Source organism: Hordeum vulgare, chromosome 2H, assembly GCF_904849725.1.
Source record: "Hordeum vulgare subsp. vulgare chromosome 2H, MorexV3_pseudomolecules_assembly, whole genome shotgun sequence".
NCBI lineage: Eukaryota > Viridiplantae > Streptophyta > Magnoliopsida > Poales > Poaceae > Hordeum > Hordeum vulgare.
In genome coordinates, this window is record NC_058519.1 from 43,419,302 (window position 1) to 43,434,725 (window position 15,424).

The 15,424-nt window shown below is 47.3% G+C and overlaps 1 pseudogene; it reads right to left on the reverse strand.

Annotated features, from left to right (window-relative positions):
- Positions 1-899: 899 nt before the first annotated feature.
- LOC123425310 overlaps positions 900-15,424 on the reverse strand; it is a 67,695-nt pseudogene continuing 53,170 nt past the window's right edge.

Here is a 15,424-nt window from a genome sequence, read left to right on the forward strand (position 1 = left end):
AACAAATCCGAGCAGAAAATAATTCAACATGAAAAAAGAATTGTTCATTGTGAAAAATCAAATATAAACCTAGCAGATCTCGCTCGTTGCCGCTAGCTCGCATCGGGAGGCTGGATCCATCTGTAGCCGTAGCCGGTAGGGAGTGGCCGGCGGAAGTGGAGGGTAAAATCGATAAATTTGACTCTTCGGCGCAAAAAAATTACAAACTGGACTGCGTTTGAATTTTTCTCGCTCAGCTAACCGTTTTGTATGGCGTCCGATACTTAGACACCACGCTGACGTCCGACCCCACCCACCCAGCAGTGTGACACCTAAGCTGCAGGGGTTACACTTATGATAATGTGACGCCGAGCGTTTAGGCACCACACTGCCACTTAAATCTGTGGCCGCGGCTGCTCCCGTCTCTGCCTCCGTCGCTAGGTGGGCTAAGGGGCTGCTCAAGATGGACCTCAGCGACAAGCCAATAACCGCCTCGACGGCCGCATCCTGCCGGAGCTCTCCGGGCTCGAGAGCCTCACGTTGCTCGACCTCCGGAACAACAGCCTCACCGGTGGCCTGCCGGAGTTCGTAAAGGGGATGCAGACGCTCCAAGACCTGCTGCTCTCAAGCAACCCGCTGCTGGGAGGCACCTTGATGCAGCACAAATGGGAGAAGTTCGCGAGCCTGGCCACGCTCGACCTATCCAACGCCGGCCTCGCCGGCACCATCCCAGAGTCCATGATGGCGATGCCCAGGCTGCGGTTCCTGGCGCTGTACCACAACCGGCTCTCCGGCACCGTGCTGGGAAAGTTCGTCGCGCTGCCGAGCATCGGCGCCATGTACATCAACGACAACAACATGACGAGGGCGCTGGAGTTCTCGACCCGGTTCTACCAGAGGATGGGTAGCACGTTCGGCTCCTAGGACAATCCCGACCTGTGCACGACGGAGACGGCCGGCGGTGGGCCGACCGGCGTGGCGGTGTGCAAGGACGCGCTGGATTCGCCTTGTGTCGGCGCGAGGGATTGGATGGATGGGGGTCGGATGGCGTCCTCCTCATCGGCTGGCATGGTCACCGTGCTCCAGTTGTCGGTGCTGGTTCAGTGGATGGGACATAATTGTAGGGCACTACCACACTTGGGCACCATGTAACGGATTGGTACAAATAGTCATTTTTTTGCGTGTCAGTACCATCTCATAGCCTAATTGTTGCAATACGATCTGACAGTCGTATAACTCGTATTGACATTGTATCTGACGTATTGATACGTCTTCAACGTATCTATAATTTTTGATGGTTCCATGCTATTATCTTGTCAACTTTGGATGTTTTGTATGCATGATTATGCTATTTTATATCTTTTTTGGGACTAACCTATTAACTCAGTGCCAAGTGGCAGTTTCTGTTTTTTCCGTGTTTTTGACCTTTTTCAGAGGAGAATATTAAACGGAGTCCAAACGGAATAAAACATGCGGAATGATTTTTTCCAAAATAGAAGATATGCAGGGGACTTGAGAACCAAGGCAAAGGACCCCGGGGGAGGTCACAAGCCCCCTAGCCGCGGCCTAGGGGGCCACGCCTAGCAGGCTTGTGGGCCCCCCGTGGCTCCTTTGCCCTACTTCTTCCGCCTATAAATTCTCTAAAAATCCAAAACTGCGAGAGAGAGCCACAAAAATACTTTTATGCCGCCGCAAGCTTCTATCTCCGCAAGATCCCATCTGGGGCACGTTCTGGTGCCCTACCGGAGGGGGGATTCACACACAGAGGGCTTCTTCATCAACACCATTGCCTCTCCGATGATGCGTGAGTAGTTCACCACACACCTTCGGGTCCATAGCTAGTAGCTAGATGGCTTCTTCTCTCTCTTGGATCTTCAATACAAAGTTCTCCATGATCTTCATGGAGATCTATCTGATGTAATGTTCTTTTGCGGTGTGTTTGTCGAGATCCAATGAATTGTGGATTTATGATCAGATTATCTATGAATATTATTTGAGTCTCCTCTGATCTCTTATATGCATGATTTCGTATCCTTGTAATTCTCTTTGAGTTGTGGGTTTCGTTTGGCCAACTTGATCTATAATTCTTGCAATGGGAGAAGTGCTTGGTTTTGGGTTCATACCATGCGGTGTCCTCACCCAGTGACAGAAGGGGTGGCGAGGCACGCATCATGCTGTTGCCATCAAGGATAAAAAGATGGGGTTTATATCTATTGCATGAATTTATCCCTCTACATCATGTCATCTTGCTTAAGGCGTTACTCTCTTTGTTATGAACTCAATACACTAGATGCATGTTGGATAACAGTCGATGTGTGGAGTAATAGTAATAGATGCAGACAGTATCGGTCTACTTGTCTCGGACGTGATGTCTATATGTATGATCATTGCCTTAGATATCATCATGACTTTGCGCGGTTCTATCAATTGCTCGAAAGTAATTCGTTCACCCACTGTAATACTTGCTATCATGAGAGAAGCCTCTAGTGAACACTATGGCCCCCGGGGTCTACTTCACATCATATTTTCAGCTCTACACTTTTACTTTGTTACACTTTCCATCTTCAGATCTCACCTTGCAATTAATCGTGAAGGGTTTGACAACCCCTTTCTAGCGTTGGGTTCAAGTTTGTTTGTTTTTGCGCTGGTATATTGCTGACTTGTCTTGATACTCCTACTGGATTGATACCTTGGTTCTCAAACTGAAGGAAATACTTACTGCTACTGTGCTGCATCACCCTTTCCTCTTTAAGGGAAAAACCAACGGAAGCTCAAGAGGTAGCAAGAAGAATTTGTGGCGCCGTTGCCGGGGAGGATCAAGTCAAGAATAGTCTCCCGTCAACGTGCCAATTTCTGGAGCCGTTGCCGGGGAGGATCAAGTCAAGAATAGTCTCCCGTCAACATGCCAATTTCTGGCGCCGTTGCCGTGGAGGATCAAGTCAAGAATAGTCTCCCGTCAACGTGCCAATTTCTGGCACCGTTGCCGGGGAGTATCAAGTCAAGAATAGTCTCCCTTCAACGTGTCAATTTCTAGCGCCAGAGACTATTCTAAGTGAAGCTTATCCAAGTAACTATCGCAAACTCATCTCTTGCATTTACTTTTTTTTTGCCTTTTGCCACTCGTTTTCCTCTCCCCCACTTCAGAAAAAACAAAATTTACAAAAATATTTGCCTTTTTCGCTTACCTTTCCTTTGCTTGTGTGCTATGTGCCTCCAATATGCTTGCATCTTCGCTTGCTGAAAATCTATTGATATGGATCCTCATCCACTTGCTAATCTCTTTAAGAGATCCAATTATGTTGAACCAATTGCTAGTGATTTGAGTGCACTTGACTATCTTTATGAAGTTTTGCTTGAGATGCCTGAATCTGAAAATTGTGATGAAGAAATTTATGAAGTGATTCACGAGGGCTCCTTGAATGAAAAGCATGATTCAGTGGTTTCACTATAAATTCTATTAATGACAATCATGCTAAAAATATGCAAAATCCTAAGGTTGGGGACACTAGTTTTGCTATGTCCACTACTTGTTGCAATGATCATGATTGGGGTGATGATTTTTCTTATGATTTTGAAAATTTGTTTAAGCCTCATGATGAAAATGATATTGATAATAATGTTTGCAATAAGATTGAAAGTGGGTTTGGAGAAGTCATGACTTTAGTTGATGATAATCCCACTATTTTTGAAGAGCGTCAACTTTGCATGCATGTGGATCATGAAAAGAATATCCTATGTGTAGTTATATTGTTGAATTTGAGTATGATCCCGCATGTAATTATTATGAGAGAGGAAAATATGGTTGTAGAAATTTTCATATCACTAAATCACCTCTCGTTATGTTGAGATTGCTATTGTCTCTTTCTTCTTCCTTGCATATGGTAGTTATTGCTTGTCTTGATAATTTGTTTTCCTATAAAATGCCTATGCATAGGAAGTATGTTAGACTTAGATATGTTAGTCACATGCTTTATGATGCTCTCGTTGTGCTTCAATTCTTGTCTTTTGTGTGAGTATCATTGAATTATCAATGCCTAGCTAAGGGCGTTAAGCAATAGCGCTTGTTGGGAGGCAACCCAATGAATTTATGTTTGCTTTTTTTTCTTTCTGTTTTGTTGTGTCCACACCTTAATAATTCTGTTATGATTGTGTTTTTGTGTTTCTTTTTGTGTTTGTGCCAAGTAGAACCTTTATGATTAGTTTTGGTGATGGTTGTTTGATCATGCTGAAAAAGACAAAACTTTGTGCTCACGAAATTATTTATAATTCCTATCCAGAAAGAGATTTTGAGTTGATTCTTTTTGTTGATGGTTGATATACAAATTTCCCTAATTGCCATAATGTTTCAGAATTTTTGGGATACCATAAGTATATGAAGTATACAGATTGCTACAGACTGGTCTGTTTTTGACAGATTCTGTTTTTGTTGTGTTGATTGCTTATTTTGATGAAACTATGGATAGTATCGGGGGGGGGGGGGGGGTACTAGCCATGGAAAAGTGAGAATACAGTAATCTAACATCAATCTAAATAGAAATCAAGTTTACTACAGTATCTAAAGAGTTGGTAGTTTGTTTTCTTATGCTAATGATATCACGAGTCTCTGTTTAAGTTTTGTGTTGTGAAGTTTTCAAGTTTTGGGTGATGTTCTCATGGACAATGGGATAAAGAGTGGAAAGAGCTCAAGCATGGGGATGCCCAAGGCATCCCAAGCCAAATTCAAGGACACCAAAAAGCCTAAGCTTGGGGATGCCCTGGGCTTGTGGGCCCCTCGTGGCTCCTTTGCCCTACTTCTTCCGCCTATAAATTCTCTAAAAACCAAAACTTTTAGAGAGCCACGAAAATACTTTTCTGCCGTCGCAAGCTTCTGTCTCCGCAAGATCCCATCTGGGGCACGTTCTGGTGCCCTGCCGGAGGGGGGATTCTGACACGGAGGGCTTCTTCATCAACACCATTGCCTCTCAGATGATGCGTGAGTAGTTCACCACAGACCTTCGGGTCCATAGCTAGTAGCTAGAACACTTCTTCTCTCTCTTGGATCTTCAATACAAAGTTCTCCATGATCTTCATGGAGATCTATCCGATGTAATCTTCTTTTGCGGTGTGTTTGTCGAGATCCGATGAATTGTGGATTTATGATCAGATTATCTATGAATATTATTTGAGTCCCCTCTGATCTCTTATATGCATGACTTCGTATCCTTGTAATTCTCTTCGAGTTGTGGGTTTCATTTGGCCAACTTGATCTATAATTCTTGCAATGGGAGAAGTGCTTGGTTTTGGGTTCATACCGTGCGGTGTCCTCACCCAGTGACAGAAGGGGTAGCGAGGCACGCATCATCCTATTGCCATCAAGGGTAAAAAGATGGAGTTTATATCTATTGCATGAATTTATCCCTCTACATCATGTCATCTTGCTTAATGCGTTACTCTGTTTGTTATGAACTCAATACACTAGATGCATGCTGGATATCTGTTGATGTGTGGAGTAATAGTAGTAGATGCAAACAGTATCAGTCTACTTGTCTCGGACGTGATGCCTATATGTATGATCATTGCCTTAGATATCATCATGAATTTGCACGGTTCTATCAATTGCTCGACAGTAATTCGTTCACCCACCGTAATACTTGCTATGATGAGAGAAGCCTCTAGTGAACACTATGGCCCCCGGGTCTACTTCACATCATATTTTCAGCTCTACACTTTTACTTTGTTGCACTTTCCACCTTCAGATCAACCTTGCAATTAATCGTGAAGGGATTGACAACCCCTTTATAGCGTTTGCTGCAAGTTTGTTTGTTTTTGTGCAGGTACATGTTGGAAATATGCCCTAGAGGCAATAATAAATTAGTTATTATTATATTTCTTAGTTCATGATAATCGTTTATTATCCATGCTATAATTGTATTGATTGGAAACACAATACTTGTGTGGATACATAGACAAAACACTATCCCTAGTAAGCCTCTAGTTGACTAGCTCGTTGATCAAAGATGGTTAAGGTTTCCTGGCCATAGGCAAGTGTTGTCACTTGATAACGGGATCACATCATTAGGAGAATCATGTGATGGACTAGACCCAAACTAATAGACGTAGCATGTTGATCGTGTCATTTTGTTGCTACTGTTTTCTGCGTGTCAAGTATTTGTTCCTATGACCATGGATGATATAACTCACGGACACCGGAGGAATGCGTTGTGTGTATCAAACGTTGCAACGTAACTGGGTGACTATAAAGATGCTCTACAGGTATCTCCGAAGGTGTTCGTTGAGTTAGTATGGATCGAGACTGGGCATTGGGGGTGGCACACCAGCCCTTAGTGGGCTGGTAGGACAGCCCAATAGAGCCCTATGCGCCATAGGAAGAAAAATCAAAGAGAAAAGAAAAAAAAGAGGAGGTGGGAAAAGGGGGAAGGACTCCTCCTTCCAAACCTAGTTGGACACGGTTTGGAAGGGGAGGGTTCCCCCCTTAGGTTCGGCCGACCCCCTTGGGTGTCCTTGGACCCCAAGGCAAGGCTCCCCCCTCCTCCCCCTATATATACAGAGGTTTTAGGGCTGATTTGACACAACTTTGCCACGGCAGCCCGACCACATATCTCCACGGTTTTACCTCTAGATCGCGTTTCTGCGGAGCTCGGGCGGAGCCCTGCTGAGACGAGATCATCACCAACCTCCGGAGCGCCGTCACGCTGCCGGAGAACTCTTCTACCTCTCCGTCTCTCTTGCTGGATCAAGAAGGCTGAGATCATCGTCAAGCTGTACGTGTGTTGAACGCGGTGGTGCCGTCCGTTCGGCACTAGATCGTGGGACTGATCGCGGGACGGTTCGCGGGGCGGATCGAGGGACGTGAGGACGTTCCACTACATCAACCGCGTTCATTAACGCTTCTGCTGTACGGTCTACAAGGGTACGTAGATCACACATCCCCTCTTGTAGATGGACATCACCATGATAGGTCTTCGTGCGCGTAGGAAATTTTTTGTTTCCCATGCGACGTTCCCCAACAGTACATTGGTGACTTGTCCTGATACTCCTACTGGATTGATACCTTGGTTCTCAAACTGAGGGAAATACTTACTGCTACTATGCTGCATCACCCTTTCCTCTTCAAGGGAAAAACCAACGCATGCTCAAGAGGTAGCACGTACCGGGCCCGCCTGTCAGTCGGCACGAACCGGTTCGGTCGGTCTTTGTATCTCGCTCGAACCTGGTCGACCAAGCCAATCGCCTCCTTCCCCCCTTCTTCTCTCCTTGCACTCCGCCCCTCTCGTCGCCGAACCTCGTCGGTCGCCACCACCTCCATCGCGCCATGGTTTATGAGGATGAGAGTAGCAATGACCTATCGAGCCTGGACATCAGCTCTTCCTCCGACGGCATGATGTACCAGGTAATTTGTAGAGCTAGGGTTAGGTTTAGGGTTTCTGTTTCTTCACATTGGGGATTTATCTCTGTTTTTTGGTTGTTTCTTTAGATCCATGCTAGCATCAACGACGAACACTACATGGGCATCGAGAATTCTGCCCTGGATGTTTGCTCGGAGCATGGGCTGTCACTAGTAGAAAACAGGGCTATCGTTCGGCCCTAGCCAGCCCATTAGTCCCGGTTCTTCAAGAACCGGGACAAATGGGGGGTATTAGACCCGGTTCGTGAGCCCAGGGGGCCGGCCGGGGCCTCGTGGGCATTGGTCCCGGTTCGTGTAGAACCATTGGTCCCGGTTCGAGCCACGGACCGGGACCAATGGTCCTCGCTGCTGGCCCACAACCATTGGTCCCGGTTCGTGGCATGAACCGGGACAGAAGGGGTGGCTTTAGTCCCGGTTCATGCCACGAACCGGTACAAATAAGTTGCCTATATATACCCATCGCCGCGGCAGAGCACTCTGTTTTTTTGGCCGGCGAGGGGAGGGCATTTTGGTGCTCTAGCTCACCTCCTATGAACATGAGGTGTTCGATGAAATGCCCGAGCCACACTAGTTAAGCTTTCTCCTCTCAAAGCTCGACCTAGGAGCTTCATTTTTCCCGAGATTTGTCTAGATTTAGGGGTCCGTCACGCCCCGTCCCCGTTTTTACCGCCGTTGATCGCCCGCGCCGATCTCGTCGCCGGCACCACCATGGTGAGCCTCTTGTTCTTATCTTCTTTATGATACTTGTCTGATTTTCTTACTTTAGATAGATATTTGTCTGATTTTCTTAATTTTGACACACATAATTATATGTAATGCACGCAGATGAACCGGCAATGGATGTATGGTGACAGACACACCTCCGAGTACATTAAGGGCGTGCATATTTTTCTCCAAGTAGCTGAGGCAAACAAGGAGAATGGTTTTATGTGTTGTCCATGCAGTAAATGTGGGAATACGAAGTCTTACTCTGACCTGAAAATCCTTCATACCCACCTGCTTTACAAGGGTTTCATGCCACACTATAATGTTTGGACGAGGCATGGAGAAATAGGGGTTATGATTGAAGACGGCGAAGAAGAAGAGGACGATGACAACTATGTGCCCCCTGAATACGGTGATGCTGCAACAGGGGGAGCTGCTGAAGATCAAGAGGAACCAGACGATGTGCCCGATGATGCTGCAACGGGGGAAGCTGTTCAAGATCAAGAGAAACCAGACGATGTGCCCGATGATGCTGCAACGGGGGAAGCTGTTCAAGATCAAGAGAAACCAGACGATGTGCCCGATGATGATCTTCGCCGGGTCATTGTCGATGCAAGGACGCAATGCGAAAGTCAAAAGGAGAAGCTGAAGTTCGATCTCATGTTAGAGGATCACAAAAAAAGTTGTACCCCAATTGTGAAGATGGCAACACAAAGCTGGGTACCGTACTGGAATGCTGCAGTGGAAGGCAGAGAATGATGTGCCTGACAAAGGATTTGAGAAGCTACTGAAAATATTGAAGAAGAAGCTCCCAAAGGATAATGAATTGCCCGACAGTACGTACGCAGCAAAGAAGGTCGTATGCCCTCTAGGATTGGAGGTGCAGAAGATACATGCATGCCCTAATGACTGCATCCTCTACCGCGGTGCGTACGAGGATATGAACGCATGCCCGGTATGCGGTGCATTGCGGTATAAGATCAGACGAGATGACCCTGGTGACGTTGACGGCGAGACCTGCAGGAAGAGAGTTCCTGCGAAGGTGATGTGGTATGCTCCTATAATACCACGGTTGAAACGACTGTTCAGAAACAAAGAGCATGCCAAGTTGATGCGATGGCACAGTGAGGACCGTAAGAAAGACGGGAAGTTGAGAGCACCCGCTGACGGGTCGCAGTGGAGAAAAATTGAGAGAGAGTACTGGGCTGAGTTTGCACGTGACCCAATGAACGTATGGTTTGGTTTAAGCGTGGATGGCATTAATCCTTTCGGGGAGCAGAGCAGCAATCACAACACCTGGCCCGTGACTCTATGTATGTATAACCTTCCTCCTTGGATGTGCAGGAAGCGGAAGTTCATTATGATGCCAGTTCTCATCCAAGGCCCTAAGCAACTCGACAATGACATTGATGTGTAACTAAGGCCATTAGTTGAAGAACTTTTACAGCTGTGGAATGGAAACGGTGTACGTGCGTGGGATGAGCACAAACAGGAGGAATTTAACCTCCACATGTTGCTGTTTGTAACCATCAACGATTGGCCCGCTCTCAGTAACCTTTCAGGACAGACAAACAAGGGATACCACGCATGCACGCACTGTTTAGCTGACACCAAAAGTATATACCTGGGAAGCTGCAGGAAGAATGTGTACCTGGACCATCGTCAATTTCTTCCGACCAACCATCAATGTCGAAAGAAAGGCAAGCATTTCAAAGGCGAGGCAGATCACCGGAAGAAGCTCGCCATGCGTACCGGTGCTCACGTACTTGCTATGGTCAATGATTTACACGTAATATTTGGAAAGGGTCCCGGCGGACTAGCTGTTCCGAGTGACGCTGGGGGACACGCATCCATGTGGAAGAAGAAATCTATATTTTGGGACCTACCCTACTGGAAAGACCTAGAGGTCCGCTCTTTGATAGACGTGATGGACGTGACGAAGAACCTTTGCGTCAACCTGCTAGGCTTCTTGTGCGTGTATGGGAAGAAAAAATATACAGCTGAGGCATGGGAGGACCTGCAACGTTTGCATGAACAAGACGGCATGCCTCCAAAGCAGTATGAAGGTCCTGCCGGCTACGCTCTTACCAAAGAAGAGAAGGAAATCTTCTTTCAATGCCTGCTTAGTATGAAGGTCCCGACTGGCTTCTCGTCGAATATAAAGGGAATAATAAATATGGCAGAGAAAAAGTTTCAGAACCTAAAGTCTCATGACTGCCACGTGATTATGACGCAACTGCTCCGGTTGCATTGAGGGGGCTTCTACCGGAAAACGTCCGATTAGCCATTGTAAAGCTATGTGCATTCCTCAATGCAATCTCTCAGAAGGTGATCGGTCCAGAAATCATACCAAGGCTAAGGAGTGATGTGGTGCAATGTCTTGTCAGTTTTGAGCTGGTGTTCCCACCATCCTTCTTCAATATCATGATGCACGTCCTAGTTCATCTAGTTGACGAGATTGTCATTTTGGGCCCCGTATTTCTACACAATATGTACCCCTTTGAGAGGTTCATGGGAGTCCTAAAGAAATATGTCCGTAACCGCGCTAGGCCAGAAGGAAGCATCTCCATGGGCCATCAAACAAAGGATGTCATTGGGTTTTGTGTTGACTTCATTCCTGACCTTAAGAAGATATGTCTCCCTAAATCGCGGTATGAGGGGAGACTGACTGGAAAAGGCACGCTTGGAGGGGAGACAATAATATGCAGGGACGGATATTCTTGGTCTCAAGCACACTGCACAGTTCTACATAACTATACCTTGGTGACCCCTTATGTCGATGAACACAAGAACAGTCTGCGCTCCAAACACCCGGAGCACTGCGACGACTGGATTACATGTGAACACATCAGGACTTTTAGCAGTTGGTTGGAAACACGTCTCAGAGATAAAAACACTATTTGTGATGAGATGTACTCGTTGTCCAGGGGACCATCTTCGACTGTTACGATTTGGAAAGGATACGAGATAAATGGGAATACATTTTACACGACCCCCCAAGATCACCAAAACAGCGGTGTCCGCTTTGATGCAGCCACCGAGAGGGGAAAGGACACATATTATGGTTACATAGTGGACATATCGGAACTTGACTACGGAGTAGATTTTTAGGTCCTTTTGTTTAAGTGCAAATGGGTCAATATGTCAGGAGGCGGGGTACAGGTAGACCCACAATACGGAATGACAAGAGTGGATCTGAACAATCTTGGGTACACTGACGAACCGTTCGTCCTAGCCAATGATGTGGCACAGGTTATCTATGTGAAGGACATGTCTACCAAACCGAGAAAAGGAAAAAAATAAGGAAGCGAATGCATCATACGATGAGCCAAAGCGCCACATAGTTCTTTCAGGAAAGAGGGACATCGTGGGAGTGGAGGGCAAGACAGACATGTCCGAAGATTATGAAAAGTTTCATGAAATTCCTCCCTTCAAAGTCAAGGCTGACCCAAGCATCCTGATAAATGATGAAGATTATCCATGGTTACGGCGCAATAAGGAAAGGAAACCAGCGAAGAAAAAGTGAAGACTTTCTCCACAACTATTATGATGATACCATATGCCAACTTTCAACCTTTTTGTAGTTCATTTGAAATGCATGTTGTAACAGACAGGTGAGTACTACGCTTCTCCATTCATCGTCTCTACACTCAGGGCTTATAAACCGCTGCGAGTGCCTCTCGCTTGGCGAGGTGGGACTAAAAAACAACTGCAGAAATAATCAACTAAAAAACTCTTTTACCGGTTCATGCCACGAACCGGTACTAAAAGGTTCTTGTGGGGCCTAGCCTTAAAATCTGTACGAAATAAAATGCCTCTGTACTAAAATTATATAGAATTTTCTTCAAAACATTAAAAGCAAAAAGAATTATCATAGAAGAAAATAAAGAAGTAATTAGAATTTTGTTACAAACTTTAATAGCAAAAAGAATCATCGTAAAAGAAAATAAATAAGTAATTAGAAAAAAGCAAAAAAAACTAGGAAAAAAATAAAATAAAGGAATCAACTAAAAAGCTTTTATAAACCTCTAGTATTATTGAAACTAAAATTATATAAAATTTTGTTACAAACTTTAATAGCAAAAAGAATTATCATAAAAGAAAATAAATAAGTAATTAGAAACAATATAAAATAAAAAAATAAGTATTTTGTTGTAAGTAGAAACAAAACAAAATAAACTAACTAGCACTTTGAATTTAAGTAGAAACAAAACAAAAATAATGGAAAAAAATTAATAAAAATAGATTTGAATTTAGAGAGAAATTCAACCTAAATTCAAAGTGCTAGTTAGCCTAACTAGCTCTTTGAATTGAAAGTGCTAGTTAGCCTAACTAGTTGTTTGAATTTAGGTTGAATTTTGTCTCTAAATTCGTAGAGCTCGACATTGCAGCCGCGGCGGAGCTTATAAACAGGCTCGACAGCCCTTCGCTTGGCGAGGTGGGACTAAACATCCAACCGCACCGCGGCTGTGGCAGGCACATGCCTTTAGTCCCGGTTGGTGGCTCCAACCGAGACTAATGCCCCTCTTTAGTCCCGGTTGGTGGCACCAACCGGGACCAAAGGCCTGTGCTTCCCGCCCTTTGGGCTGCCAAAAAGAGGCCTTTGGTACTGGTTGGTGCCACCAACCGGGACCAATGCAACCCTTTAGTCCCGGTTGGTGCCACGAACCGGGACCAATGCTTCTGCTATATAAGCCAACAGTTCGGAAATTTTCAGATTTGACGGGCCGCGAGCTCATCCACGCCCGACGACGCGGCGAGCTCATCCACGGCGCCGCCAGGCTGCCCCGTTGCCCGTCGCCGTTGCCCTCTGCCCCCCAAGGCCACGCCATCGCCCGTCGCCGTCGCCCTCCGCCCCTCCCGCCGTCGCCGTCGCCCTCCGCCGCCCCCAAGCTGTCGCCAGTCACCGTCGCCCTCGCCCTCCGCCCCCCGCCGCCGTCGTCGTCGCCCTCGCCGCCCACGCCGTCGCCCCGACCGCCCCCAATGTGAGCCGCCGCTGCCATGGCTCTGTTTTTTTATTTACTGTTTTTAATTTTTGATTTGTAACATTTGATTTCTATATACATATATAGTTGTAGAATGCTCATTTCATGCATGTATGTTTGCATTTTTCATATATGTATGTTTGCAGAGACCGGGGGTCTTAACCTCCTTTTCAAACAAAAATATACCCATATGACCAACGTCTGATGGGTAGCGTGAGTCGTTGCCTTCTTTGTGTGCGATATTTGGCACAAATATGGCCTCAAATAAAAAAATGTTCAACAAGAAAGTTGTTTGTATCACCCATATATATAAATTTGAAATTGGGCGCACCTCCATCCGAGATCATATGTGGACTGTGGTACCCAAGAATGAAATTGTTGTCTCAACCATACTTAAATCCGAGTTCGGTTAATTTTTAAAGAATGTTTAAAGGATTTGGAATACTTCCATTTTATGGGAAGTCCAGTGATGGGGTTATAGTCCTAGGGTAGGGTCATAGGCTTGCCCTGTAGGTCCTACCCAAGGACTACCCCTCGAAAAGGACTAGACCCTTAGTCAGCTCCGACTGAATTAAGGAGTCCCTTTCATCCAGTCGGTAAAGAACCCTCAATCATCCAGTCGGAGACTAGCATTCGGAGCATATCAAGCTAACCGACTGGATATCACTCGGTACATCGTAACCCCCTGGAGGGAAACGGTCGTACGTTTCCAGGTGCATTTATTAGCATTTAGGGCGTACGTTACCTGTAACGTACACATTCAATAGCCACTACTCCACCCCTGTATCGGAACCGTTGTGGAGGGCAGCACACTCTATATAAGCCACCCTCCCCCACTGGTAAGGGGGTTAGCAACTCATTGTATTCCCTATTCCACTCGACAACAAGCTCCCTGAGCACTGAGACGTAGGGCTATTACCTCCACCGAAGAGGGGCCTGAACTCATACATCCTCGCCGTAGCTCGGACTCTGCCCATCCTTTTCGTACCCTACACATCTACTGTCAGGCTTATACCCACGACAGTTGGCGCCCACCTTGGGGCGGGCGTCTAAGCGACTTCCGGCGAGTTTGCGACTACTGCCTTCCGTCATGTCGTCCGGTGGAGGTTCGAGCATGGGTCACCAGATTTTCTTCGGCGCTCTCTCCTTCATCATCGACGATTCGGCGTGGCTTCGGCATGCTCCTCTCGACGTCGAGGCGCTTCCCCGTCGTGGGGCTACGCACTTCCGTGCCGGCGCCCGCGGCATTCTTCTTCTCCAACAGTCGGCTCCGGTGTCGACCTGCACCGTCGTCACGCGCCGTAGCAAGCGGTCTCGCCGTCCGCGGCTCCAGCGTTGGGTGGAGCACGCGCAGGCGCGCTAGAACGCGTCTTCACAGGTGGCGGTTCTAGAGTCCGTTGTGGTTGCCCCGCTGTCCTAGCACTCGGACTCAGTTCCGACTGAGTTCCCTTCCGAGTATGCGGGTCGCGGGCCCGCAACAGAAGTACACATGGCCAACTCCCATGAAGATCCCCGTCAAGCTGGCCGAAGCGAGCACGAGGTCGGCGAAACGTCCGGCGCGCGCCGTCCACCTCGCCGTTCTGCCAGTCGGCATACTAGGGGGAGCAACGTAGAGTTGTTCCGCACACCCCTCCTCAACGTGGCTGCGGCTGCCAAGATAGCTGATTCCGTCCAGCCGACTGATTCAGAGGCAGGAAGAGGGATCGAGCAGATCCGAGCCCTGTTGCACACGGCACAGCAGCAGAATTTGGCAGTCTCCCAGTCGCACAACACGATCCATAATAGTTCCGTTCATGCGAATACGCATCGGTCGGTTCATAGCCCAGGTTCCTATCAGCGCCGCAGGGGAGGCAGACATTCCTTGAATCACGAAGATCGCCGTCGCTCACGCACCCCTCCGCAGGGTGGGCCCTACGGGTTCCGACATCATGATGATCGGCGTTCAGTCGGCGACACATACGACCCAAGACCCGACGCAAGAGGGCGTATCGCCCAGCAAAGAGTCGACAGGGGCCGAGCCCACCGTGATGGTCACGATATGGACCGTCCAAGTGGAAGCAAGACCATCGTGTCTAGTCCCGAGTGTTTTAGTCGAGCCATCCGCTCGGCTGACATCCCGCCCAACTTCCGATTGGCGGCGGGAATCAGTAAGTTTACAGGAGAGTCCAAGCCAGAAACATGGCTAGATGACTACCGAGTGGCAGTCCAGATCGGAGGAGGGGACGACCATGTCGCCATGAAGCACCTCCCTCTGATGCTCGACGGCTCGGCGTGAGCGTGGCTGAATAAGTTGGCCCCCTCGAGCATCTACAGTTGGGCGGATCTGGCCCGAGTGTTCATCCGGACCTTC